Source organism: Echinops telfairi, unplaced genomic scaffold (genome assembly GCF_000313985.2).
Source record: "Echinops telfairi isolate 266 unplaced genomic scaffold, ASM31398v2 ScPeMD7_7469;HRSCAF=8507_1, whole genome shotgun sequence".
NCBI lineage: Eukaryota > Metazoa > Chordata > Mammalia > Afrosoricida > Tenrecidae > Echinops > Echinops telfairi.
In genome coordinates, this window is record NW_022111373.1 from 27,803,197 (window position 1) to 27,830,892 (window position 27,696).

The following is a 27,696-nucleotide window of genomic DNA, read 5'->3' on the forward strand; positions in this document are numbered from 1 at the left end:
ATCCCTTACTTCGGTTTATAAAATGGTAAATTGCTAAGTCCTTTCTTCCATTTTTTTCTTTCTTGGAATTTACACTTTGAGATACCTAAGAGTCCTTCTTTTCCCAAACCACTACTGTATCATTAGCGTACAAAGAAAAAAACCTAAATTTATTCAACTTTTTATTGCATGGCTGGTGCTAGCTCATTATTTAGAATTGACCACTAGGCACTGCAGGAGTTATGAGCGGGTACAGATCCCACACAATTGAAAATCTACATATTACTTTTGACGCCATCAAAACTTAACTACTAATAACTAAGTGTTAACTGTTAATATAATAGTTAATTAACACATATTTATGTTATATTCAGAATTGACTCAATGGCAGTGAGTGTGCACTCATAAAAACTGCATTTTCAATATAAGATAAAAGGGCATTTTGCAAAAAGTATAAGGTTGTTGTTCCTACTAGCACAAGGACAGCAACAACTTCACAAATTTCCTCTCCTTCAGATACAATGACCCTTTGCACTAATTCACTTATCTTGAAATGGCTGAGAACTGCGGCTGCAGACCTCACCCTGTGGTATATATCAAGCAATCCAATTTTTCTTGAAACGTTATAACTTTTCTCTGCTTCATGGGAGCATTTCTACCATCACTAAGTAGTAGCAGTTCATATGGGTCACATGGCATTATTCAAGGTTTATAATAGTTCACTAAGCACATGGAAAAATATGCAAGAACCATGAGAGATCACTTTATATTGTGATAGGCTATTAGCGGGAAAAATAAACTGCTTATGTGGAAATGACTAGCATCACATGATGTTTAAATCCTCAGATAAGTGGACCCACATAGTTCAAAATCCATATTGTTCAAAGGCTAACTGTATATATTGTCTCAATCAATCCTCACAACCCTGGGAGATAGGGATCCCAATCCCAATTTTAGAGATGAGACATCAAAGAACCACAGCAGAGAAAGAATATAAACCAGGTTGGCTAAATCCACAGCCTGTGATCTTTCCACTAGATCCGGAGTACCAAATGTACAGATTTCATGGAGCTATACAATACAAACACACACACACACACACACACACACACACACACACACACACGGTGGGTCTCATGGAGTGAAGACTTCATTTGCTTATAAATGGTTTTTTAAAAGAAAGGCAAAAAGTAGCTTTTAGCTACCATTAACCAAAGGGAATTAATATGAAAAAGATCATAATAACAACCTCAAACAAGAAATGAGCCTGGGGGTCGGGGGGAAGCAGAGGGGATAGGTTGACAACTTAGACTAACATTTTCATGACAGAAAAAAAAAACAGACCCTGGGCCTGAATCATACTGTGTCCCATAAGAGAAGCAGAACACAATGCCTAACTTATTCTCCTTACTTGAAGTGATAAGAATGAGTGTTCTGCCGTTGGTGAAAGTCAGGCGTTATCTGAAAGTTTTACATGCCAAGATTCTAAAGGCAAGAAATTTATAAAAACTAAACAATCGGTGAAGGAAGCTTATGGTGTCCACAGTTGTGTTCATTTCAGTACGGCTGTGTATTTTCACAAACAGCAATCCTTTCTTAAGCTTTTCCTTCAAATAAAATCTATATCTGGTAGAATCAAAACAGCTGTTACAAAGTGTCGATCTATTTCCTTGTGCCTAAGAGACTCATCCATCTTCAGTCGCCGTCCTGTCTTTCTAGCCTCATCTCTCACATTTACTTTAGCAGAGTAAGGACTTTGTCTTCCTCGTGTTTTGATGCAGCATCTGATATCAGGAAGCTAAGTTGCTGTGTGAGGGCCAATAGACAACTGGATTTAACAGGACAAATGTCCACTATCGACAAATAAATACGAGCTAAATTTTCAGAAATTTTACTTTCTAAAATTCACAGCCCGTCCTCATAAGAGTAAACAGCAGCAAAAGTCATATGAATTTTGAAGTCCATATCCCTAAATAGCATAGTTTCTTCCTTATCTCTAGCTAGCTCTAGTTTCAACTACTTTCTAGGTAAAGGATAAAACCAAGGGTTTAGGGAGGGAAACAAACCAGCAGACTAAAACTGCTGTCCCATTACACTTGGAACCAAACTCCTTACCATTTGTGAGCATCACAGTGGATAACCTCAAGGTGAGCAGTTCAAAACCACCAGCTACTCCCCCAGAGAAATAAGGCTCTCTCCTCCTAGGAAGATTTACAGTCAGGGAAAGCTACAGGGGCAATTCTATTTTGTGCTAGAGGCCCAAAATGAGTATAAGCTGACCCGAATATCAGCTGAGGCACCTAATTTTACCACAAAAACTGCATTTAAAATGTGCTGAAAAACTTGGCTTATACACAAGTATATACACGATATTATACATGGCATATGTGTTTATCATCTTAAGGTCCATTCAAATGGCAAAATAAACAAATAATTTAGATTTTGTAACTGACTCGGATTATTTACAAAGTTCTTTGGATAGACTATAGCAAATGAAATTATTCCTTGGATTAAAAAAAAATGAGGAGCTGATACCTAGGGCTCAAGTAGAAAGAAAATGTTTTGAGAACGATGATGGCAACATGTACAAATGTGCTTGACACAATGGATGGATGTATGGATTGTGATAAGAGCTGTACAAGTCCCCAATAAAATGATTTTTTTAAAAAAAGCTCAAGGAAGATGAACTAAACATTATTCTGGGCAATGTATTTAGCCTTCAATCTTGCTGAATTTAGTCATTTCCAATATTATTCCCCTGTCCTGGACTATTCATTCCCTTTACACTTGTTTTGTACGAAGGGGTACCCTCCCACCCCAGCCCCATACACACAAAAAGCTCAAGCTTTCTCATAGTACACATTTTTCCCACTTGGTAAGCATCAAGCAGCTCTCTCCGAATTAGTGCACCTAGTGGTGTTGCCAGGGAAGGTTCTCTCCGATTACAGTGATTTTTCCTAATAGTTTCATTGGAGTCTCCTTTTTGTGATGGCCAACTTCAGAGAACAGCGTGTGCCTGTGTAATTTGTTTCCTGCTCGGGAAACGTGCTACAGAAACTGTTGTGCTGGTGAACACATCTTACAAGGACAGCACCAAGGGAAAAACTCAAGTGTAGGTGTGGTTTTCTCATTTCAAAACATTTAATTTGTTGATTGATGGCAAACCCTGTTCTGAACATCTGTTAACTTCTTGAATGAACAAAAATGTCAACTTGTAGTGCATTTGGAGTTTGATGCACCAGGTCAATCAAGCTTTTTATTTAGAGGTTTTTAAAAAATGAGTAAGTGTGCAACAAAAAAAGGCTTAATTTGTAGCAGATAAGAACTGGTTTTGCCACCATGACAATGCACCTGCTCACGCAGCCATCTCAGTGTGCCAGTTTTGGGCAAAAACAGCATACCTCTCTTTCCCCACATACCTTACTCACCTGACCTCACTCTATGCTTCTTCTTTTTGTTTTGGTGAATGAAAGGAACATGAAAGGACAGTGATTTGACGATGTGAAAGAAGTGAAGAAAAAAACGAGGGAGGTGCTGCCAGTTATCCAAATGGATAAGCTTGAAAATGTTTCCAAGAATGGATCACAGATTTGACAAATGTATTGAGTGTAATGGAGTGTTCTTTGAAAGTGATAAGGCTGTTTTGTAAAAAAAGTTTATATACATAGCTTTGAAAAACAATTGCATTTCCTTTTGTGGGAGGGGGGCAAACCCTTATAAGACTTCACTCAAATATGCCTTTCAGTATGATGTCTTTCCATGCATGTGTGTGCTCACAGTGCACTCTAAGCAAACCTCTTTATTTCATTATTATAAGCATCTATTGCGTCAGGCATTCCTTTAAATGCTTAACATATTGCCACTTAATTGCACTGTTGCCAAGCCTTTATCTCCCACATCAATGTGAGTCTGTCTAGAACAGGAAACTTAATATCCATTTTTATCCACTTGGCTCCTAGTATAGCACGGAGTGGTACACAGGTGTTAAATAAATGTTCATACTTCATTAATAGCACACAGTATTTTCTATTATATTTGCCCAAAATACAAAGACTATGCCTTGATCAGTATCCTCAAATTTTGTTACGCTAAAGAAAAATGTAACTCTTGATTCTCTTCTACAGATAAAAGGTATTAAATAATTGATTAGGACTAATGTTTTCCATATGTCATCTCTTCAATCCTGATTTTTCCCTACCAATTTATATTTTAAAAAATCAATTGTTGAAAATAATTGTGTCTTTCATTCAGAAAAGATATTCACTAAACAATGTATGTACTACATGAATCAAACAGTCCTGGGTTCAAACTCCAGTTCAGCCACTGCTGACAGTGTGATTCTGACCAGTTTATTCGTGTGTAGAAGAGGGATAAAACTGGAAAAACAAATCCACTGCCACTGGGTCAATTCGGACTCATACTGACTCGACGTAGGGCTTCCCAAGCTTTGTAAATCCTTATGGAGCAGACAACTTCATTTCTCTCCTGAGGTGCAGCTGGTGAGTTTGAACTGCTGAACCTGTGGTAAGCCATCCAATGCTTACCTGACAGCAAGCACCAGCAGGGCTCCTTGGATGGAGGGATAATAGATAATGTCTACTGCCAAAATGCCCCTTAGATGCATGGATGGCCAGACTTTACCTCATATACACTCCAAGCTCACTATCAAGTTGATTCCAATTCACAGCAACCCTATAGGACAGAGGAGAATTGCTCTTGTGAGTTTCCAAGATTCTAAGTTTTTTTGAGAGCAGAACACCTAGCATCTTCCTCCCCAGGAGAGACCAGTTCTTGGGCAAAGACGTCGTACTTGGTACAGTCTCAGGGCAGCAAAACAGAGGAAGGCTCTCTGACAAAATGGGTGGACACAGTGCCAGCAATGCTGGGCCAGACCCTAACAACAACTGTGAGGACGGTCCAGGACTGGGTTGTGTTTTGTTCTCTTGTGCACAGGGTCACTATGACTTGGAACTGACTAGAAGGCACCTAGCAACAACATTTTATAGAGCTATTGGGAAGACTAAATTACATATTTAAAGCATCAGCACATACTAAACAATCAGTAAATGGAAAGCTGTTCTCTCTGTGATGCAAGTGTAACCCTAATCCATCAGTGCTGCTCAACAAGATGTGTTTATGGAATTGTACATAAAACTTATACATCTTTAAAAAGCTATAACTTATACCCCATGCCTCGCTCTGACGGCTTTTTTTTAATTGGTTGAAGAGCAAGGGAAATAAGGTACAAGCCTACAGATTTGGGAAAATATCCATAGATGATTATGATATTTTGTCTTCCTACAGAAATGGCTACTGTGAAGGGAGACATTGGACAGTGTAAGATATGACAAAATAATAATTTATGAATTATGAAGGGTTCATGGGGGGGGAATGAGGAGCTGATATTAAGGGCTCAAGTAGAAAGCAAAGGTTTTGAGAATGATGATAGCAACAAATGTACAAATGTGCTTGACACAATGGATGTATGTATGGATTATGATAAGAACTGTACGAGCCCCCAATAAAATGATTTTTAAAATATATTACATCTTATATGTAGAAAAGTCTATTTTAAAATCGTATTAAAAAAGCTTTGCGCAGTGGCAATATCGTAGCCAGTGAGGTTTATCCGAGGCGCGATTATTGCTAATTGAAAACTTTTCCCAATACCCCGCCGTGACGACTTGAAATATAGTCGGCATTGGCAATTTTTGACAGTCTCTACGGAGACTGAAAAAAAAATTAAAAAAATAAAATAAAATAAAATCGTATTAAAAGTCATATGCTGAACTAGTTAAACATCAAGTTCAAATTCTCTATCTCGTTAAAATACCCATTTTGTGAACCAAAGTATTTTTCTATGTGGCCAACTATTTCCCCTTAAAAATCAATTCATAATTGGTCTTGGTATTTAAAATATTTCTTTAACAAGGTGCTGCCCTTGTCATCACTGCCATTTCAAGAATAAAACTGTCTTTACCATTATCGTCAGGGCCAGATGTGTGGAGTGCTCAAACGTATGTTTAAAAAAAAAAAATCTTAATCATTTCTGCTGGTAAAAGCTTACTGTTCAACTTAGCTACTTAACTAAGTATTTTAGAACAGCTTATAGTCATGAAATAAAAATATTTTGGTAGCTACAGGTTCATTCATTAAATAATAAAAATAATTTAGGGCCTCCCACATGCCAGGTATGAAGCTCTAGTGGGGCCTAAAAGATACAAAAGTATCTGCTCTCATGGACTTAGCATTCTAGGAAAAGGAGACAGATAAACAAAAGGAGATAAACAAAAATACTAATGTAATATGGTAGGCTATAAACAAAAATAAAATGAGATAAAAGATAAGGTGCGACGACAAAAAGAATGCTGCAATTATTTGTAATTTGTTCATGGTAAGCTTCTCTCTAAGGTGGCACATGAGTACAAGCCTAAGGAGGTAAAATAGCTAACTACCTGGATCCCAGGAGAAACAGCATTCCTGGGAGAGCGATGACAAAGGGCAAGAAGCAGAAGCATGTGTGTAGCATCCCAGGGAGAAGCGAATGACTTCTACAGTTAGGGCAGAGTTCACAGGGATGTACTGGTTAAGAGATGTGATCAAACAGGCAGTATAGGTGTGCTAGGCACGGGTGTTTCAGAGAAACAAAACTGGGACACAGATGAATATATATATATATATACACACATATATATATACATATATATATATATATATGTTTATACAGCGAGAAGGGATATAACAGCTAATTAGTCCACACAGCAGTACAGAGGGCTCAGTTCAACTCACTTTTGTGGAACAGTTAATGTACTGGAAGTCTTTCAACTCAAGTCAACTGCTGGCCCACGGTCAAGGAAGCAGACAGCAGAGTCTTCCCTCAGGCAAGACAAGCAGAATCTGCCCATAGGCAGCAGCGTGGGTCAATTACAGTCAGTAGCACAGTAGCTTAGCAAAGCAGGCCCCAATGGGATCTCGAACCCAAGTGATGCGTGCAATAGCAGCTGGGGAAGCAGGTCTCGAAGGAGCCTCAAGCTCTAGCGACAGGATCCACGAGGCTTGGCCCATAAGGAATGCAGCACCCTAGCCCAAGCAGCAGCAAGCTGGTCCAATCAAGAGGGAGGAAGAGAGTGATGGGATGCTGGCCTTCTTTATTTATCTCAGTTGCCCTCCAATCAAGCTGTGACCTGATCAAAGTCTGTCCACATGTTCTTATGGAGACCTCGTCGGCACAATAAACCTAGCTGTCACAATGCGGCTGTATTTGAAGGATCTTACAGGCTACGCTGAGGGCTTTGGATTTTACTTTGAGTCGGAGGGAAAGTCCTCAGAGTATTACTGAGCAGAGAAATAACACAATCTGAATTATGTGTAAAATCATGACTCTTGTATGAAAAATAGGCTAGAGTGAACAAAGTGGAAGCTGGAAGACCAGAGGCACAGATCACAGATTCATATCAAATGTAAACAATTGCCACAGGAGAAATAAAATTTTATAGGACTTAATTTTCAAACATAGTGACCTAGACCTTCTATTCCCTGCGACAAGACTGCCAAAGATGTTAGCACCTGTTACTTGTCAAATAAATGCTACACACATGATAAAAACTGTTATCAAAAATTAATCAAAGCCTCAGGGAGAAAAACACTTGTTTACAAGACAAACAGCATTTTATTTTCAAAGGCCTTTCCATAAGATTAATTCTTAGAGCTTTAGATGCAGATCTCCAGATCTGTCAAATTTATAAGAATTAAGCAGCAAAGACAGAAATGAATCAATGACTTCAAAAACTGAAAGACTAGCATCAGCTCTTTCACTGAGGATTAACTAGAAAAACTTGATGAAATATAATTAAAAACACTTGTTTGAAAGTATCAAAGCACTAACAGCAGAGAAACGATTTATGGCCAGGATCTCAGAGCCATGTTTAAAAAAAACCCCAAAACATAAAAATCTTGAAGCTCACTGCCACTGAGTCAATTCCGACTCACAGCGACCCTATGAGACACCCAACATTAGCCAGGGCTAAACGCAGCCTTTGGCGCTGCTTTTCCGCCTTCTCTTCCACTTCATCCTACAATCTCCAGGGCATACTAATTTTGGAAGGAAGGAAGGAATCTGGGAGGCTGGAAGTCTGACACGTATTTTTGATAGTCTTAAAAGACCGAGGAGCCAACTCAGTCCACCTGGAAGAAGCGCACCAGCTTGTGTGATTCCAAAGATGACAAATACAAAACTCAAATATGATGAGTAGAAAAGTATCAGAGAAAAAAATTATGAATACCCAATTTGTGGAGGGCTCTTGGGGACAGTGAGAGCCCCAAACCCATCGACAGAGTATCTAGTCAAACTGAGCCACTGGCAGATCCGCTCTAGCCTCATGCAAGAGTGGCGAACAATCTGACCATCAGGTAGAGACCATTGTCATCTTGATTGTGCTGGATGGAACTCAATACTTGGCTAGTTGACCAACCTTTAGACGTGACCTGAATTTGTTCTGGGAGCAAGTATCTATTACTGGTTCCATGACAGAAATTTCTACCTCGGCTTTTTGATTACTGTTTGGGGTCTTTGCCTTCTTATTCATTATTAGTATTTTCATCTGTATGTTTCTACCCTTAATACCTTAGCATGATTTTGTCTTCTATTGTTTGTTGTTGGGTTTCCCAGCTGTGAGGCACAGGAAGAGTGGATAAATACTGATAATAACAGATACAAGGGATATAGGGAATACAGGTTGTGTGTGTGGGGACAGGGGGAGAGACAGGGAGGAAAAAGGGACTTCTGGGGTAACAAAAGAGACAGGAGGGGTGAGGGAGCACTAGAACGGATTGTGATTGTATGAATCATATTAAAGGCAATTTGACCATGGGGGATGGGGAATGCTCTAAAATTGATGCTGGGGTGATTGTACAATTCTCCGTAATATGATTGAGTGATTGAACTATTGAATTCTACGATATGTAAATTGCTCGCAAATAAAATGGAACTAGAAAGACTATGAGGGGAAAAAAGTGGAGTTCAGTGATCACAAAGGGTTATTAGCCATGGTGCACCCTCTTGCACTGGGTAGTTACCCCAAAAGGAAGGACTCTAGTTCAATTCTGAATTATCTCAGTTCCATGAATGCCAGTTCCCCCAGGCATAAAGCAAAGGCAAAGGTGGATTCTCTCTGGAAAAGAGTACCAATAATGCAAAGCCTTAGTTTCTAGAATTTGGCCACAAACACACACACAAATAATCAGCCAAAGAATCTAATTGAGTATCAGTTCATGATTAAAACACTTAGTAAATTACCATAGAAGTGATTTATATCATACTTAGTGTTGAGATATCAAAAATGCTCCCTTTGAGGCTGGAAGTATCATAAAGACACCCACCATCCACACAGCTATTTGATATTGTATCGGATATCCTTGACAATTCAGGAAAGGTAGAAAATGAAGAAAACAAGGAAGTAGGTGGAGCACAGGAATAAGAAAGGTAGATTAAATTATACACACTAAAAATTCAAAAGAATCTGTAAATTATTGAAATTAATAAGTAAGGCTAGCAAGGTTGCTGGATATTAGATCGATATGGAAATATCAATTGCATTTCTATATACCAACAGCAAATGGTGAAAAAATAAAATGTTTTTAAAAATATTCCATTGATAATAATATCAGAATATTTAACATAACTATGAGTAAATAGATGAAAGACCTATGGACAAAACACTATATAATATCATTAAGGAAAAATATTTAAGAGCTAAATAAAATACAGCAATGTGGCCTGGACCCAGACCAAAGCACTCTGATTACTCTAAGTTTATTTATCTGGAGTCAAACATAAAGGCCACTTTACTTAGGGTAAAACTGGATATTTTAGCCCACACCTCCCAATACAAACAACTTGTAAAATATCACTTTGAAGCATTTCCCATCAATAATTAGAAACTACTTCCTCACTTTTTAAATTTAAAGCCCAGGTTTTTAAATCACTTTCACCAGTAAACAGGAGGAGAGATGTGTAGTGGGTTCAGCACTGGGCTGCTCCCAGTCCAAACTCACCAGTCCCTCGATGGGGCAGAGATGAGGCTGCCTGCTCCCCTAAAGATGTAGTCATAGAAATGCTGTACAGTGAGTTAGCACTGACTCAGTGACAGTGGCTTAGCTAGCATTTTCGCTAACAGAATGTGACAGAAATGGCAGGGTGCCAGTTCTGAATGTCGGCCTCAGGAGACCTTGCATGCTTGCATGCTCCCTTTGCATGGTCACTACTAGGTCAACAAGCTCAGGCTAGTCTGCTGGACGATCAGAGACATGTAGCACAGTCACTCTAGCCAACAGTCGCTGAACGAAGCCAGTCTAAGCCAGCTTGCTTCCAGCAAACTACAGAAAAATGTACAAGCCCAGCCAAGATGAGCCAAGCTCAGACAGTTAGCTGCATGAAGGGGAAAACCGATGTGGGTTTTACTGCATACCAACCCCACCTTCACAGTCTTTCACTTTACTCTCTCTTATCTGTCAAAATGTAACAGGTATGTTTGAGCTGGATTACAGAGATCCTTTAGCTCAAAGCCTTTATCTGTACATGAAAGCACTAAGATCAGAGAGGTGCAATGCTTTGTCCCTGGCACAGCGCCCTCTGTAAACACCCTCTACAGTGAAACTATTGACACTGAAAAAAAAAAAATCTAGTCAGGTCTTCTTAAAATATAATAAATGTGAGCATTCTCACAATGTTAAGGATCTTAATTTATGCTAACTGACTTTCATCATTTATTCGTGTACTAATGAATGTGATCATATTTTAATGATTTGAAATAAAGAAAAACTAATAAGTGATTAATACCATTAACATAATTAATGGCAAACCCAACTGTAAAGCAGGGTAAGTAAAGTCTACAGGAATGTAAACCATAAGAGACAGTCACATCTGATCTAAATCAAATTCTGTGGCTGGTATTAACAGAACTGATTCAGTATATTGAGAGGAAAATAACACTAATTTTAGAATTGTAATTCTTCAAATTAGCTAGTCATTAGGTGAATTTACTTAATATTCCTCTTGCTCCCTATTTAAAAATTAGCACCTACAATCTACGCTAATTTTTCTCTTCCTTTTTTCACTAATCACACAGGATGCCTGTTTTTCAACCAAAAAAAATTATAAGAATAGACTTATGTAACAAATACAGAACTATCAGTGAATTTACATTTCAGAACCTTTTCTATCTCCTAGCAGGTTCTGGTTCTATAAATAAGTAGGAAAGTAGCAATAGGCAGGAGACTTTTTAAATTGTAAGAAACAAGAGAACATTTTAAAATTCTGAAATCAAAAATAAGTAAAACACCAGAAGAACAAAGCACAAACAAGTCATCAGTTAATACTGCAGAGTAACATGATATTAACTGCATATCTTGCAAACAGAGATAGAACAGTTGAAGCATGTGAACAAGTACACCATTTCCCTGAGTGCCAGCCCTAGAGTGATCTTAGAGCTGTAGAAAATGTGAATCTGCTGTTTCCCTAGTCAGTGCTAGCTCTGATGTGTGCTAATGGTTCCAAAAACCCACTCACGGCCAGCAAGTCAGGGCCAATTCACAGCGACCCTTCAGAAAATGTCCAACTGCCCCTGTGCACTTCCAAGACTGTAACCCTTTAGGGGAGTAGAATCAAAAGATACCTCCATACCAAACTCACTGCATCCAGTTGATGCCAATTCATCGTGACCCTACAGGGCCGGGTCCCTGATAAGGACTTCTAAAACCTCTTGGAAAATGGATTTTTATTTTAAAACTACAATGAAACTTTTCCACACGCTTTTTGGAGTCTTTTTGTATGCATGCAGGTACTCTGAATGCTCAACTAAACGGCAAGCTGCCAAAGAAAAATAGTAAGTAAGGCTGCATTGGACACACTTAGAAATGTTCTACTGGGATCCAAAGTGGTACTTCCCAAGAGTCTTTCACCCAAGAATGCCCTTGTCACTATGACCTGATCACTATCCACTTGGTATTAGACCCTAAACCACATTCCTCCAAACATGAGATTCGACTGCATGTAAAGAGGTTGTAATTTTTTTTAATATTAAGGTGTAAAAAGAAAAATAATTTGTGGAAGAAGTTAGCAGAAATGAAGATTAGGACTAATTGGGACTAAATAGATAAGTTTTTAAATGTAAATTTGGGTGAATTTGCTATATGAATCGCTTAATAATTACAAATGATGTCTTACCTAAAGTATCTGAAACTTCTAGTCAGCCACTTTCCACGGGAGGAAATAGCATGGGGCTGTGTCTGCCCTCCTTCAGCTACACAATGCCCAAGAAGACCCCAACTCCACATCTGCCAAATACGACTCCTCTTCGGAAGAGGCCGGACATCTCCTCCCTTGAGTCTGACCTCGTCTAACACCAATGTCCCACCCACAACACTCTTCTTCTCAGCTAGGTTCAATAATCTGTTTCAATGGTCACATGGAACTCACAGACAATGTTCACAATCATGGTGTTTATCAGGGAAGTTAACAAGTTACAAGTCAAAATCAGAAAACAGTAAACATACAGGCTTTTTGTCCACAGAAGTGCCTCTTCTCAGCCATACCAGCAGGTGTATCTCTCTCTGGTCCTCAGCCTCTCAGGTACATGGCCCCTTTGACCTCTGCCCAGGTCTGGCAAGTGTTACAAAGCTCCTCTGATAAATGCCCAAGAGCACCCCATTCTGCAAGCTAGCCTCCTGCCCAAAGGCAAACAATTTTACTTGTTCTGTAGGCCAGGAAGCCCACTGTTCTGCCTCATGGATCTGCCTTATGGTCCCAATGCTGTTTGTCAATCCTGTCTCTGCACTGCTCATTTGTAGCCTCTATGCAGTGATCTGGGAAGTGCTTCATTCTTGGTTATTCCTGCTCAATAGTCCTCTGTTCCTGTTTGTGAGATGGCTCACGTTTATACTCAGTAGAATGGCAAAATTGACCAATCTCTGGCTTAGAGCCCTCTGTACTTCATGAGTATTTGCATCCTCCCACCGAGCCATAGAGGGAGTACTGGTGGCATAGTGGTTATACGTGGACTGCTAACCCCAAGGTCAGCAATTCAAAACCACCAGGCACTCCGCTGGCGAAAGATGAAGCTCTCGACTCCTGTAAACAGCAAGTCTTGGTAACCCACAGGTGAGTTGTACTCTGTGCCACTGGGTCACTATAAGTCAGAATCAACTCGAGGACCATGCGTTTGGAATGAGTTTGAGACCTAGTCACTGAGTGGCAGTTACAAAGACTATGGACACAAGAGCCAATGCAAGTAATTGTGCTCTGCTGCGGTCTACTTCATTGTTGCTAGTTTCCTATGAATCTGTTCCAACTCATAGCGACTCTAAGTAAAAGAGAAAGAAATACTACCCGGTCCTGCACCATTCCTCACAGTCACTGCTTTGATTGATGGTGCTGTTGTATTACTGGGTCAATCCATACCGGTTGAAGGTCTTCCTCTTCTCCTCTGACTCTCTACCAAGCAGGATGTTCTTTTCCAGGGATTGCTCCCTCCTGATAACAAAGTATGTGAGATGACGTCTCACTATTCTTGCTTCTAAGGAGAATTCTGACTGTTCTTCTTCTGGGACATATTTTGTTCATTCTTCTGGCAGGCCATGGTAATGCTATATTCAATATTCTTCCAAATTACCATAATCTAGACAGCAATTATTCATTGTCCACCTTTCACATGCATATGAAATGATGGAAAATGCCTTGGCTTGGAAACAAGACTGGTCCATAAGGGGTAAAACAACACTGGAGAGGGACACATAACTTACAGCTTATTAACCATTTGAGATCAAAAGGGCATTATTTGCCAAAGGATACAGTTCGGAAGGATTCAGAAAGAAAAAACAATGGAAATAGGAAACACGGGGCGCGGGTACAGTAAGTGGTTACATTGTGGGGGCTGCAAACAATAACATGAAACAAAATGTGTATGAAATCTTAAATAGAAAACTGATCTGCTCTGTAAACCTTCATCCAAATCACAATAAAAAGTTAAAAGAAAGAAAAGACCATGGCTTAAGTCAAGTGCAACTTAATTCTCAAAGTGACATCTTGTTCTTTAATACTTTAAAGAGTTATCTTGCAGCAAATTTGCCCATGGCATACACTATTTGATTTCTTGCCTACTGCTTCCATGAGTGCTGACTATGGAGCCAAGTAAAATGAAAACCTTCCTCGCTTCAATGTTGCCTCTATTGATCACAGTGTTGATGGTTGGTTGATCATCATGTTGGTTATTTTATTTACAGTAAGGTGTAATCCATTTTGAGGGCGGTGGTCTTTGATCTTTGGTGTCTGCAAGTCTTCTTTGCTTTCAGTAAGCAAGAGTGTGTTGAAACAAATCACAGGTGGTTAATGACTCTTTGATCTTGATGTTGCATTCTTCTGCATATCGCCGAACTTCCTGGATTATTTGCTCAACATAGACATTGAAGAAGAACGGCGAAAAGATTTAAAGGCAATTAAAAAGTGCCCTCATATAATAAGTCTTGTTTCTCCTCCAATCAATATCAATTGCCTGTCAATCAATACAATTAACAGAGACATACTCATCAGGAACTGCTTATACTTTTACACAAAAGCAGTCTATGAATATGCAAATCACTGCACTTAAAGTTTGAGATCACTAACAATAAGCTTCAAATGGACCCTAATGGCATATTGGTTCCTCATTGTTGCTGCTAACAACAAGCTCAGCAGTTCAAAACAACTAGCTGTTCCTCAGGGGGAAAAGGCTTTCCACTCCCATGAAAAGTCTTGGAAATCTACAGGGATCATTCTGCCCTGTCCTTTAGGGTCACTATGAGTCATAGTCAACTAACAGTAGTGAGTTTGGCACAAGAACGAGAGATTCAAATGTTCTGACACATGAAAAGGGTTTGTTAGCATTCAAACTCCTTTATTATAATTAAAATGTTCTAGCCTTGCTATAAGACAGCAAATTCGCTACCTGTGCACAGAAACTCTTAGAAGTTAGACTTTTTCTTGGAGTCAACCACACCGTTGAAATATTTAACACAAATTATCCATATACTAAAATGTGTTCTGAAATATTTATTGTACAATTTGAAGAAAACTTTAGATCTTCAAAATATTTATGCAAATTGCTATGAAGTCTGACATTTTTGGCACTCTAAATTGCCCTCATGCCTTCCATGGATGTGCTTTTTCAATGTTCTTTTATATTCCCCACTCTTCTCAAGCTGTGTTCCGGCTTTGCAGTACCCAGCTTGCAGTCTCTGTACAAACTGCACAGCCTCCCAAACCAAAAAGAAAAACTCATTGCACCCTAATTGATTCTAACTCACAGTGACCCTGAATGACAGAGAAGAACTGTCCCTTGGGTTTCTAAACCTTTAACTCTTTTTAAGGCTGAAGAGTGACTGGTGGGTTTGATCCACTGAAATTATGATTAGTAGCTCAATGTGTAACCAACTAGCCACCATGGATCCATATACAGCTTCCCTCGAAGACTCTTAATATCTAATTCTTTTTCAAATATTTTAGTTTTTTGTCTTTATCCTGCAATTTGTGGGTCTGAATTCTTCTCACATTTAAAACTAGGATCATAAGCTAATGAATTAGCATAACACAATAGCTCAAAATATAGTGGAACACCAAATCTAAGAAACTAGAGCTGGTGCGGTCTATCCATTGGAATTTTCTGAATCAGTGCCCAAATAACCCCATGAACAGGCCTAAAAAACAAAACTCAATGAAGAAAAAAGTACGTTGTTGGACTATGTAATTATAATGGTTGTAGTCTGCAGTTAGTTTGAGACTAGGAATTCCATTTACTCTAGATACAGCCTGCTGGCCTCAAGATTTAAAAGGTCAATCAATAACCCAGCTGATATGTCACCTATGTATACCTCAATTGAGTAACAGTTTTAAAATATCTGATGCTGATTCTATTTTTACTCCTGATTTTTTTTTATCCAGCTCTAAACTATTATAAAGTTCATCAAAGGAAAACATAAGTATTCTCCACCCAATCCTTTAACAGATTATTCTCTTAGGCCTCACATTTGGCAAATGGAAATAAACACACACCCTCAGGAGAGTTCCAGAGCTATTACAACAAAATGTTTATGAGCAATATACTATCATACAGAGTATGAGAATTGGCCTTCTGAACAAGCCATGGATCTCACTTAAAATAGTTGGCAAAAGAATCACCATAGCAGCATGGTAGCCATTTTATTCAGTTAATATATTATTCTACACCTCCTTCTGGGACAATAAAAGAAGTAACTCACCACTTACTAAAGCCAAGGGTCCCATGACAAAAAAGATAAAAGCATACAGAATAAGGGAACCCACGCGTGGTCCACGGACACAATCAGCTTTCATTGGCCTACCCAGTTAGCCTGACTAGAATGCAAGTGTAGAGATGGTAGCACTTGTAGAATAGACAAGGAGGTGTGCAACCACCTTCAAATTTTACATACTATTAGAAAGATATTAGATGGCCCCTCAGCCTCCATATAGGCCCTCATGCACATTAACTGACATAGGACAACTATATATTTGCTTGGAGGTCGAATAAGGAAGACCACAGAAAAATTGATGCATTTGAATTGTCATGCTAGAGAAGAACGTTGAAAGTACCATGGACTGCTAAAAGAACAAACCTGTCTGTGCTGGAAGAAGTAAGGCCAGAGTGCTCCTTGAAGCATGGATAGCAAGACTTTGGACATATTGTCAGAAGAGATCAATCCCTGCTGGAGGGCATCATGTTTGGTAATGTGGGGGGTGGGGCAGCAAAAAAGAGGACGTTCCTGGATGAGATGAACTGACACAGTGGCTGCATCAATGGGCTCAGGCCTAGGAACCATTGTGAGGATGGCACAGGACTATGCAGTGCTTCCTTCTGTTGTACGTAAAGTCATGATGGGTGAGGGCCAACTCAATAACAGCTAAGAAAACTATTGTTTGCTTTATGGCACAAATAAAATATCACAGGAAATGACTACAAGAATATCTTTTTTAGGAATTACTATTAACTAGGATTCATTTTATTTATTTATTTTTAATTATTTTATTAGGCGCCATACAACTCTTCTCACAATCATACATACATCAATTGTGTAAAGCACATTTGTACATTCATTGCCCTCATCAGTCTCATGACTACGATCCATTTCAAATGGTATTTTACATTTGTTTTGTAGCAGAATCTCTTAAAGACTGATTACAGTAGTGTTCTTCAAAGAGATGTTGCAAGATTTTATTATTTGTAAAGAATTTTAATCCCAGTAGCTGAAAGTTGCTAAGTAAATACTAAGTACTATAATTGAGGATACTGATATGAAAGCAAGATGATTCCAAATAATAGAACACTACATCTAAAATGTATATATTGTCATACAAGCCGGGTAGGTTTTTTTTTTCAGAGCACATATTCTATGAAAGTTCACTGTGGGTGAAAACAGAGGCCAAAAGTCCCAAAGGGAGTTCAAGTAGCCTACAATACAAAATTAGTGATTAAGGAAGTAGTATTCTTCCTTGATATTCATTTGGGAACCATTTCTATTAATTAAGAGAAAAGCATCCATTTGTTAAAAGTGATGGTTACAGACAGTCAGTCTTAACTCTAGTAGCCTTAGTTACAAAGTCAGAATAATGTACCACTGAACATTTTTTATGTAATGATACACACACCAAAACACAATAGCAGTTCATCAACTCTACATGTATAATTCAGTAATGGTGATTATATTCTTCAAGTTGTACAACCATTTTCATATTATCCCACCATCATTAATACATATCCAATGAGCTTTAAGCAACCCTCCTCCTCCCCCGCCAATTTCTTGCCTCCCACTGCTTCTGCTAGGCAAATATACTAATGGTCTCTCTCTATTTGTTTATCTTACATAGGTGATGTTATCAGGTGTCATCAAGTTAGTGCTAACCCATAGTGACCCTATGTACAACAGAAGGAAACACTGCCCGGTCTTGCTATAAGTAACAGCATATAGTATGTATCCCCCTTGGTGACTAATGCATTTCACTCAGCATAATGTCATGCAGGCTTATCTATGGTGTAGCATGCATGAGGACTTCATTTCTCTTTCTGGCTCAGTGTATCCCACTGTCTGAATACCGTGTTTAGTTTATCCATTGATCAGCAGATGGACATTTTAGTTGTTTCCATCATTTGGCAATTGTGAATGGTAGAGCAATGAGCACTGCCATATGTCTGTTCATGCCACTGCTTTTAGGTCTTTCAGCTATATACCAAGAGTAGAATTAGTGGGTCCTTGTTCTAGTGAACAATATTTTTTAAAGTATAAAGTACTACATGTATCACCATGCCAGTGCTTTCTTAATATGACTCTTCTATCCATGTCTCTAGGACACCAAGAGTTATAATGATTATGCATTGGGCTGGTAACTGCAAGGTCAGCAGTTCTAAACAACCAGATGGTCCAAGGGAGAAAAAGGAGGCTTTATGGCCCATGGGCCACATGCAGACCGCCGAGGACATTTATCCAGCCTGCCGGGTGTTTTTGCCCCGTTTACTTTTTTACTTCAAAATAAGATATATGCAGTGTGCATAGGAATTTGTTCATAGTTTTATTTTAAACTATAGTCCGGCCCTCCAATGTGTCTGAGGGACAGGGAACTGGCCCCCTGTTTTAAAAGTTTGAGGACCGCTGTGTTAGAGTTACAATCTTAGAAACCCATAGGGCCGTTTACTCTGAGTCAGCATCAACTTGATGGCAGTGAGTCTGGAGTTTGGGATCCATGTGTCTAACTTACATCAAATGATTGGGTGACACTACGCTAAGAGGGCATGCATAGCATTAACAGGACTGGTCAGTTTTTGTTGCCACCCCCCTGGCTATAATCATGAGCCACCTCCTAAAGAAGAAAAAGAAATGGCAGGACCATCAGGTGAGCATGTTTGAGATCTCCAACTGAAATGATGGAGCCCAGAAGTACCAGAAATCAAGGAAAGGAGACCATGAGACAGACCAGAGAGGAGCTGCACTCAGACTATGAGACTCCGAGGCAGAGCAGCAGGACAGCTTCCTGGCTCATGAAGGCGGAGTCCAAGAGACTATGGGAACTGGGGACTAAACAGAGACTTAGCTGCTGCTTGAGGAGAGGTGTTGTGTGAATCAATGGCTTGATGTGTCTGATCCTAGCTTGTGGTAACCTAACTTCCCTAAAAAAACTCCCTTAACTTTTAGTACTGTTTGTGAGTTCTGTGTCCAAAGCAATGAATTATCAAACCCAGCATATCATGGGGAGAGCAATGCTGTTTGAACAGGTAAAGAAGGACAGATGGGGGATAGAGGCATTGCTGACCTCAGCCTAATGGCAATAGGGAAGCCAGAGGAGGTCAGATATGAACATACACACACACATACACACAAACACAGTTTTTATGCAATTCTGAAAAAAATATATTTTTCCAGAATAGTTTATGTTCCTAACATAATCTTAAAACTATAGCAGGATAAATTTAAATTCAATTAATATTAACATTAGGTACCTACTATATGAGACTGTTAAAGTAGATGCTAAACAGATAACTATTTCATTCTATGACAAAGGTAGTTCTAGCCGCATTTTCAAATTAGGAAATGCGCCTCAGAACCAATCCGGCCAAGGCTGTGGACTCGGCCTCCTCACAGCAAGCCCAGTCTCCCTCCATGTCGCTCACCTGGTGGTTAACTAACAACCACGGGACCGAGTGGGCTCCACTGTCTCATCTGTAAGCACAGCGGGACAGAGAGTTTCTAAAGTCTCTTTGGGCCAGAAAGTGCCATAAGCCTTTGTTCATCCATACAACAATTGCACCTGACCAATTCTCTTCTTTCTTAAGGACCAGAAATACAAGAAGAGATTGTGTGGGGTAATCATGGTGTTGCCTTCTACCAAGCAAGTGGCAGGCAGCACTTTAACTTTAGATAAAAGAACTCTTGTAAGTTGTATGGACTAACTTCTTCACATAAAAACCAAAACCAAACTCACTGCCATCGAGTGGATTCTGACTCCCAGTGACCCATATAAGGTTTCAGAGACTGAAAATCTTTACAAGAGCAGATACTTCTCATGTCCAAAAGGAGATGTATTTCTACTCCATTATAAAGACGGAAGAAAGAGAAGAAAAGAAAAAAAAAGGAAGAGAAGGGCTAGAAGGGAAGAGCTCCAATCTCTCGTTGTGAGAACTCTGAATTCTTGAACACAACAAAAACAAAACAAGCAAAACCACCAGCCCCCCTGCCCCATAAAGTTTCTGAAGCTGTTCATCTTTACAGGAGACTGACTTGTCTTTTCCTACGGCTGCTGGATTTGAACTGCAGACCTTTATCCCAATCTGTATGCCCCATTGTGAACAGGGCTCCTTAATAAACACACACACAGTTTTAAAAATACATTTGAAATTATACATTCAAACATGGCAATTCCTAGAAAAGGTTGTGAACCCTGCAATAAGTAATGTCTATCTTAGGAGTTACTAGACTTCTAATAGAAATTATATGAATAATATATCCTAGATTTATTTCCCACACTTTAGTCAATGTGTTAGTATCTATCAAGTAATTTAAGTATGATTTTAAAGCTAATGTGTTGCTACAGAATTACTAGCAGGAAAAACAAAAATATATTTACCTAAAGAGAAATAAGTGAAGAAGATGGAACATACAAATAATAGAACACTCTGCACCAGCTTAAAAGGAGGTTGCTGAGTTGAACTGCATTTATTGGTAACGAAAGATGTTGACAACTCAATGGAGTTTCTCAAATTCCATGGAAAATATTCCAATTTCTTTTCATTCCATTTCCCTCCAAGCTTTTCAAAGTCCTCTCATATAATGCTCTATATGGAGGGATAAAGCAACAACCACCAAGTTACAATAGACAGATTTGGAAAGATGCTATAGCAATTAAATATGACTTTCAAAATTATTTTGTCTATGCAGGGAAACAGCAGGTGATTTTATTCTCTTCTATTTTCTATTATGTAAGCTACTTGTATAATTTTAGATAATTATATGAGAACAAGATAAAAGATAAAACCAAGATTTCTTAAAAATTAAATTTATGAAAATTGATTTATTTAGCAGTTTATTTCTTCTTTGTCCAATGTATGTAATATGTCAATGTATATGTAAGTTTTCCCCTAAGTGTACATGTAGAAATAATCACACAGCATGGTTAATTACAAGAAAAACCCTATATGAACTACAGATAATATCAACAAAGAATTTTTAAATACGTTTATGGAGTTCTAAATTTTAGTTTATTGTATTAGAAAGTTCACATTGCTTAGGGGCAAGGTCGCACAGCTGATTGCTGTTAGATGCTGTCAGGAAGTTGTACACCTGTAAGAAATTGAACTGGCAAAACTGTGTGATACATATATTTATACCAGAGATGAAAAAGAGAATAGCTGCCAGGGCTATTATTTATGTACAACCACAGAACCCATAGCACTTGATTCCTGGGATCATGATTTCATGGGGCATCTTATTTAACTGACCTAATAACACGCTTAGTGTTTATGTTCTATCACCTAGTGCATAGTGCCTGGGGTATTATATACTGGCAAAAGGCCATACAAAAGACAACAATTGGTTTGTATTCACCTAAAGGAGGAGAATAAAAATTTTTTAAAGAATAAAATTTTTCTAAAACTCACTGACATCAAGTCGATTCTGACTCATAGTGACCCTATAGAACAGGGTAGAACTAACTTTGTGGCCTTCAAGGATTACAATTCTTTACAGGAAGAGAAAGCCTCTCTGTCTCCTAAGGAGCGGCTGGCGGTTTTGAACTGCTGATCTGCAGTTAGCAGACCAAAGCATAACCACTATATACCAGGTCTTCTCTGGAGTCAAGAATAGAAGGAAGTGGGTGGCTAGCCACTTCCATGAACAACTATCTCCTTTGCCACGAGACCCAAAGAACTGGATATTGTTTGGCTACCACTACTGAACACTGATAAAAGATTCTACAAAAAAAATCTTGACCAAAAGGTGGGATAATGTAGAAAACATTTAAAATGTTTCCTGGAATCCAGACGTTCTGGAACCAGAGACTAGATGTGCCCCTGATACTACGGCCCCAGTTCATCATTAATTAAACTTTAAGCCATAAATGTTCCCTGAAGTCTTTTTAAAACCAAACAAAACTTAACTAATAAACAAAAACCTCTATCTTCAGCATTGTAAGCTTTTAAAATGGATATGGGATCAAATTGCGAATAGCAACTTTAAAGATCAGACAGGGACTTTAGAGTACAGGGAGCTCATGTTAAATGGGGAACAGCACCTCAGAAACAGAGTTGAGAGTGGAAGCACTACTCGAATATGGAATCAATGCCATGAAACTACGTGTAGAAACTGCTGTGCTTTGCTGTGGATATTCTCAACAGCAAAACATACACACACACAAAATATGACACCTAAAAATTGCACATAATTTCTTTTTTCCCTTGATTATACATGGGAATCAAAATTTTTCTGAAACAAAGTATCAAAATGTGCAAAAATTGGTTATTCTCAGGTGTCACCATCTTGGTTCCAACCCATAGGGACCTTCTGCACAACAGAATGAACTGTTGCCTGGTCCTGAGCCATGCTCACAATTGTTCTTTTGTCTGAGCCCACTGATGCAGACACTGTGTCCATCCATCTCATTGAAGCAACTGTGTGAACCCACCTCCTTGAGGGCATTCCTCTTTTTTTTTGCTACTAGCAAAAAAGAAGAGAGCAGATTAACATAATCTAATTTTCTGGTAAAAAATTTATTAATCTATTTCTTCTTTTTGCTAGTAGCTAGGGGGGCAGGATAAATGGTAAAATAAAGTACATCATTGCTCTACCAATCCTATTTCAGATCAGTGAGTAACCACTGGCTACATATTCCTAGGATCTGGAGATAGGAGCCCTGGAAGTGAAGTGTGTTAGGTGTTGGGCTACTAACCACAAGATTAGCAGTTCGAAACCACCAGCAGCTCCAAGGGAGAAAGATGAGGCTTTCTACTCCTGTAAAGAATTCGTCTCGGAAACCAACAGGGGCGAAAAATTCTATCCTGGCCCATATGGTGACGATGAGTCGGAATCAACTCAATGGCAGTGAGTCTATGAGGATTCATGGTAACCAATCTCCAGTTGCAAGTTTCCTGAAAGGGTTCAAAGCAGATCTGATAGCAGATTTTGTGGACCTACTTCCTCAACTTAAAGAATATAATACACACATCAGAACTCTGAGGATTAAAATTTTTTAATCCTTGAGTGATCTTGGACTGGAACGAATGTGACTATCTATACCTCTTCTGTGCCAGAAACTTCTCTAGTGAGACTATGCCTAGAGTTCCAATTCCCCCTCTCGTCAGTTTCTCACTCGCTATCAAACTCCACTTCCACCATCAGCATGTCCTCACTTTTCCCCAGGCTCAATTTAGATTCGGCAGTTAATTACCAAAATCATTCCCTTCTATAATATAGTCAACACCCTTGTCCCTCTCACCCTTCACACCTGGCAAAGAAAAACACCCTGATTAAACTCAATTATCCACCTACTCCACATCTGCACCAGTACAGCTAAAATGGAGGAAGAAAAATGAACAACTTTCTCACAGCTCATTTCAAATTCATGGTAACAAATCTCAAATGGGCAATCAGTACTGTTCAATAACAGTGCTAAATACCCTAAAATAAGTAGTTTGTTGATTTTCCCAATCTCCAAAATGACTATTCCACACTCTCTTGTCTCTTCTCGAACCACCTAGGCCTTTCCACTCCCACAAGCTGATAATTGCACTGAGAAAACAAAAGCAATCAGACATTTGCAACGTTCTCCCAATGCCAAAATTGTCTACCTAACACACATTCTTCTTTATGTCCTACTATGACAAAATTGCATGTCCACCCTCCCAACAAAATCCAACCCGGCCATCTGTACTGTGGATCTTCTGTCTTTTCACTCTCACGAGGAAATTATGTGCCTCTTCTTCTGCACAAGACTTTCCTTTAAAGTGTTTAAAAGCAAGGATGTCATTTTCTAGACTAAGGTGCACCTGACCCAAGCCATAGTATTTTCAATTGTCCCATCAACGTCCAACTTTCACATGCATTTAAGGATGACTGTGAGAGAATCAATGCACTTGAATTACGGTGCTAGTGAAGAAAATTGAAAGTGCCATCGACTGTCAAAGAAGGACCAAATCTGCCTTGGAGGAATTGCAACCAGAGCGCTCCTTGGTGGTAAGGACGACAAGACTGCGTCTCACTTACTTGGACCTGTTGTCATCAGCCACCAGTCCCTGAAAAAGTACATCATGCCTGGTAATGTTGGCTCATCAGAAACTGGCAAGCAGGAAAAGAGTGATAGAAAGAAGGAAACTAGCAAGAAGCTTAACCACAAAAGAGAGATGGAGACACGCTTTGCACATACCTCTCTAGCACAAAGGAACGGGAAGGGCAGAGTAAGGCACGTGTCCTTATCAACAGAGGAGACCCCTTAATGGAGATCATGAAATGGCCAGGGAAAGAAAGACAATATGTTCACACAACGCCCCACAATGACTGAACAGCCTCTTGAGTTTTGAGTCTGAGACAAGGGCACAACATGAAGTCTGGGGTGCTGGAGTGCTGGGATACCAGAAGATATATACCCGAAAGGAGGAGGGGATAGTACAGAAGCTCAGCCCATAGTAGAAGACCCTCCAGAAGCCAGCCTATGGTGGGGAGTCTGCCATTAACAGAACATAAGGTCCCGAATATAAAGTCCAACTTTACGTTTTTCCCAGGCCTTTTAGACTAACGAGGGGCCCACTTCTTTTCCAAAGAATTCCTCCTCAGCAGATCCACTCTTTCTGATCAAACCTTTCCTCTGACTCTTACGTGAAGTTTGTCCCTCAGCTGAAATCTTTCTGGAGAGGAGGACAAGAACCAAGGTGTGGAGGGGTTGAAACACAGCGTCTCCTCCCAATAATAATAAAGTGGAGGGACAGCAAAAGAGAGAAGGCCTTCAACAAGCTGGACTGACACAGTGGCTGCAGCAAAGGTAAGAGTGGCAGACACGGAGCAGTGAGGGTTTCATTCTGTCGTACACAGGGGTGCTGAAAGTCAGAGCCGACTCGATGTCACCCAGCACCCACCGCCTTCCTGCATCTTCAATGGCTCCCTCGCTGGATCAGGGGCACCAGCAAATAAACCTCTTCTAACATACCTAACCAGTTAATTCACATTTCTCTGTAGCTATGTCCTCTTCTCTGCTGCTTGGAAGGGTTGTCTACATGCTTGTTTCCATTGTGTCTCCTCACGTTCTTTTCCTCTACTCAGGCAGCTTTTCTTCCTCACGAATACGGTTACAATTACCAAGGTCATCAGGGAACTCCATTTTACCAAACCACCAGTCACATGTTTTTCTCTTTCCTGATTTCTCAAGAGCATGAATACTGTCTTCCATCTTGAAACATCTTTTTCCTGCCCCACACGGCAATGGCCATGTTATTAAGTTCACTTTTACCCACCTCTAGTGCACAAAGCGGTGCTGCAGTCAGAGACACCAACACTTCCATCTATCCTATTGAGGATAAAAGACGTAGAGAGTGATGGTGGCACCACGGATTACCTTTCCATGGCCTTTCTTGCCATGATCACATAATTCCACCCAAGGTCCTTAGGACTACGCAAATAACATGTGGAATCCTAACAAGGGAATTGTTCCCACTACACTTAAAATGGTCCATTCCAGAGATGAAAGGTGGGGCTCACAACTGCCAAGAAAGAAGAGCCAGGAGTAAAGCATGTCTTTTGGACCTGGTATCTCTACACTGATAATTCACTAGGCGAGAAGAAAGAAGAGAGGAGGAAGAGGAGGAGGAGGAGGAGGAGGAGGAGGAGGAGGAGGAGGAGGAGGAGGAGGAGGAGGAGGAGGAGGAGAGCGCAGTAAAACGGGAGAGAAGGCAAGGAGCAGAGGAAGTGAAATGTCTACAAGAGATGGAACATTGAGCTTCCTGTTGCTCCTAGTAAGAGAGCTTAGTGCCTCAGGCGGAAGGTGCTGGCAGAGTAGTGTCTCCCCACTCTCACTGGCAGTGCTAAAGAGCTCGGTAATACTTGCTTGAGGGGCCCCAGGGATAAGAGGCAGAAGGCCAGAGAGGGATGCCGGCAGACACAGCTAAGAAGACACTATTCTTCCTAAAAACCTGTAACCTGAGTCAATTCTAATCCTGCATTTTAATCTGTTACATCCCTAATAAGCAACATAATTTTGAGTATTGTCTGTGAGAACTATCTGGTGACTATAAGGAATCATCAAACCCAGAAGCAAAGGAGAGAATGCTGTGGGAGGAAAAGCGGTCAGAATTGGTTTGGTTTTTTGGTTTTTTGTTTGTTTGTTTTTAAGTTTAAGAGAAGAGGCATGTCTGACCTTCACTGCTTCATGGGAATCAGCCTTGGGCTTTTGACAGTGATCTTGATTCTCCTTCTGTGCTAATGAAGCTAGACTAGGAGGCCTGATATTGCTGCCATCCCATTTTTACATGGACCCTCAGTTTCTTTATATACAAATGAAGAAATACAAGAGGCTTCAAAGAGTTCATGGGAAAAATTCCCTATTAATTCTATTTAAAACTTTTGGAAACCCTCTTATACTAGCACCTAACTCACAGCTGTGGGGGTTGACTTTATAACTGTCACTCTACTTCTCCACTTGTCTGTCAGCTTGTTGTATTATAGTGGCTTTTATACTGCTGTGATGCTGGAAGCTACGTCACTGGCATTTCAAATGCCAGCAGGGTCACCAAAGTGAACAGGTTTCAGCAGAGCTCCCAGACTGAAGACACACTATGCAGAAGGCATAGGCTGTCTACTTCTGAGGGTCTAGCCACAGGTAGCATGGATAGTAGCAGACTACTGCCACGTTTCAGCACTCATGAATAGCGGTGGAACACTATGAGATGCCGTTCTGGAGGATGCGCCCTCCGGTTGGAAGGCACTCAAAATATGATTGAAGAGCAACTACCTTCTCAAAGCACAGCTGACAAAATGACATGGATTACGTGCTAACTTCTTTTACTGATGGGAGAGAGCTCCAAATGAGAAACAACAGCTACAAACATCTACAAACAATTGGAACTTGAAATGTATTCAGTAGGAATCTAGGAAAATTGGAAATTGTTCAAAATTTAAATGGAAAGCATAAAGATCGTTATTCTAGGCACGAGGGAGCTGAAATGGAAAAGAATCTCTGCAACTGATGAAACTGTCTTCTCATAGCCAAATTAAACCCCCGGCTTTAAAATCCATTCCAACTCATAAGAAGCTACAGGTCAGAGCATTTGTTTCTGAAGGTTTTGAGACTGTAAATCTTTACAAGAGTAAATCACTTCATTTCTCCCCCCCGGAGCAGCTGCTGGGTTTGACCCACCAACCTTGCAATTACCAACCCAATAGTAAGCCCATGGTGCCACCAAGGCTCCTTTAGCTATACCTAGTTCTGAATAATAATAATAATAAAGCTTAAATTATTTTTCTTAGGCCAAATCGAGGAAAAAACTGAAAGGTCAGATATCAAAACAATGATGCAAGTACTGAAATCACACTTGATTTTAATTTGCTTTTCTCTGTAATTCCCAAAATTTCCATCTTTGAAATATACAACTGTTTTAATATAGAAAAACAAATGTAAATTACCGTATATCCTTGAGTATAAGCTGA

At 39.7% G+C, this 27,696-nt stretch overlaps 1 protein-coding gene and 1 non-coding gene across 2 annotated transcripts in view; one reads left to right on the top strand and one right to left on the bottom strand.

Annotated features, from left to right (window-relative positions):
- The window catches only part of COMMD10 (COMM domain containing 10), a 225,013-nt gene that overhangs the window by 126,262 nt on the left and 71,055 nt on the right, over nt 1–27,696 (bottom strand). The window lies entirely within an intron of this gene.
- Nucleotides 5,569–5,709, top strand: LOC115873811. Its single transcript, XR_004048599.1, has one exon. It is a non-coding gene; the product is annotated as a U4 spliceosomal RNA (small nuclear RNA).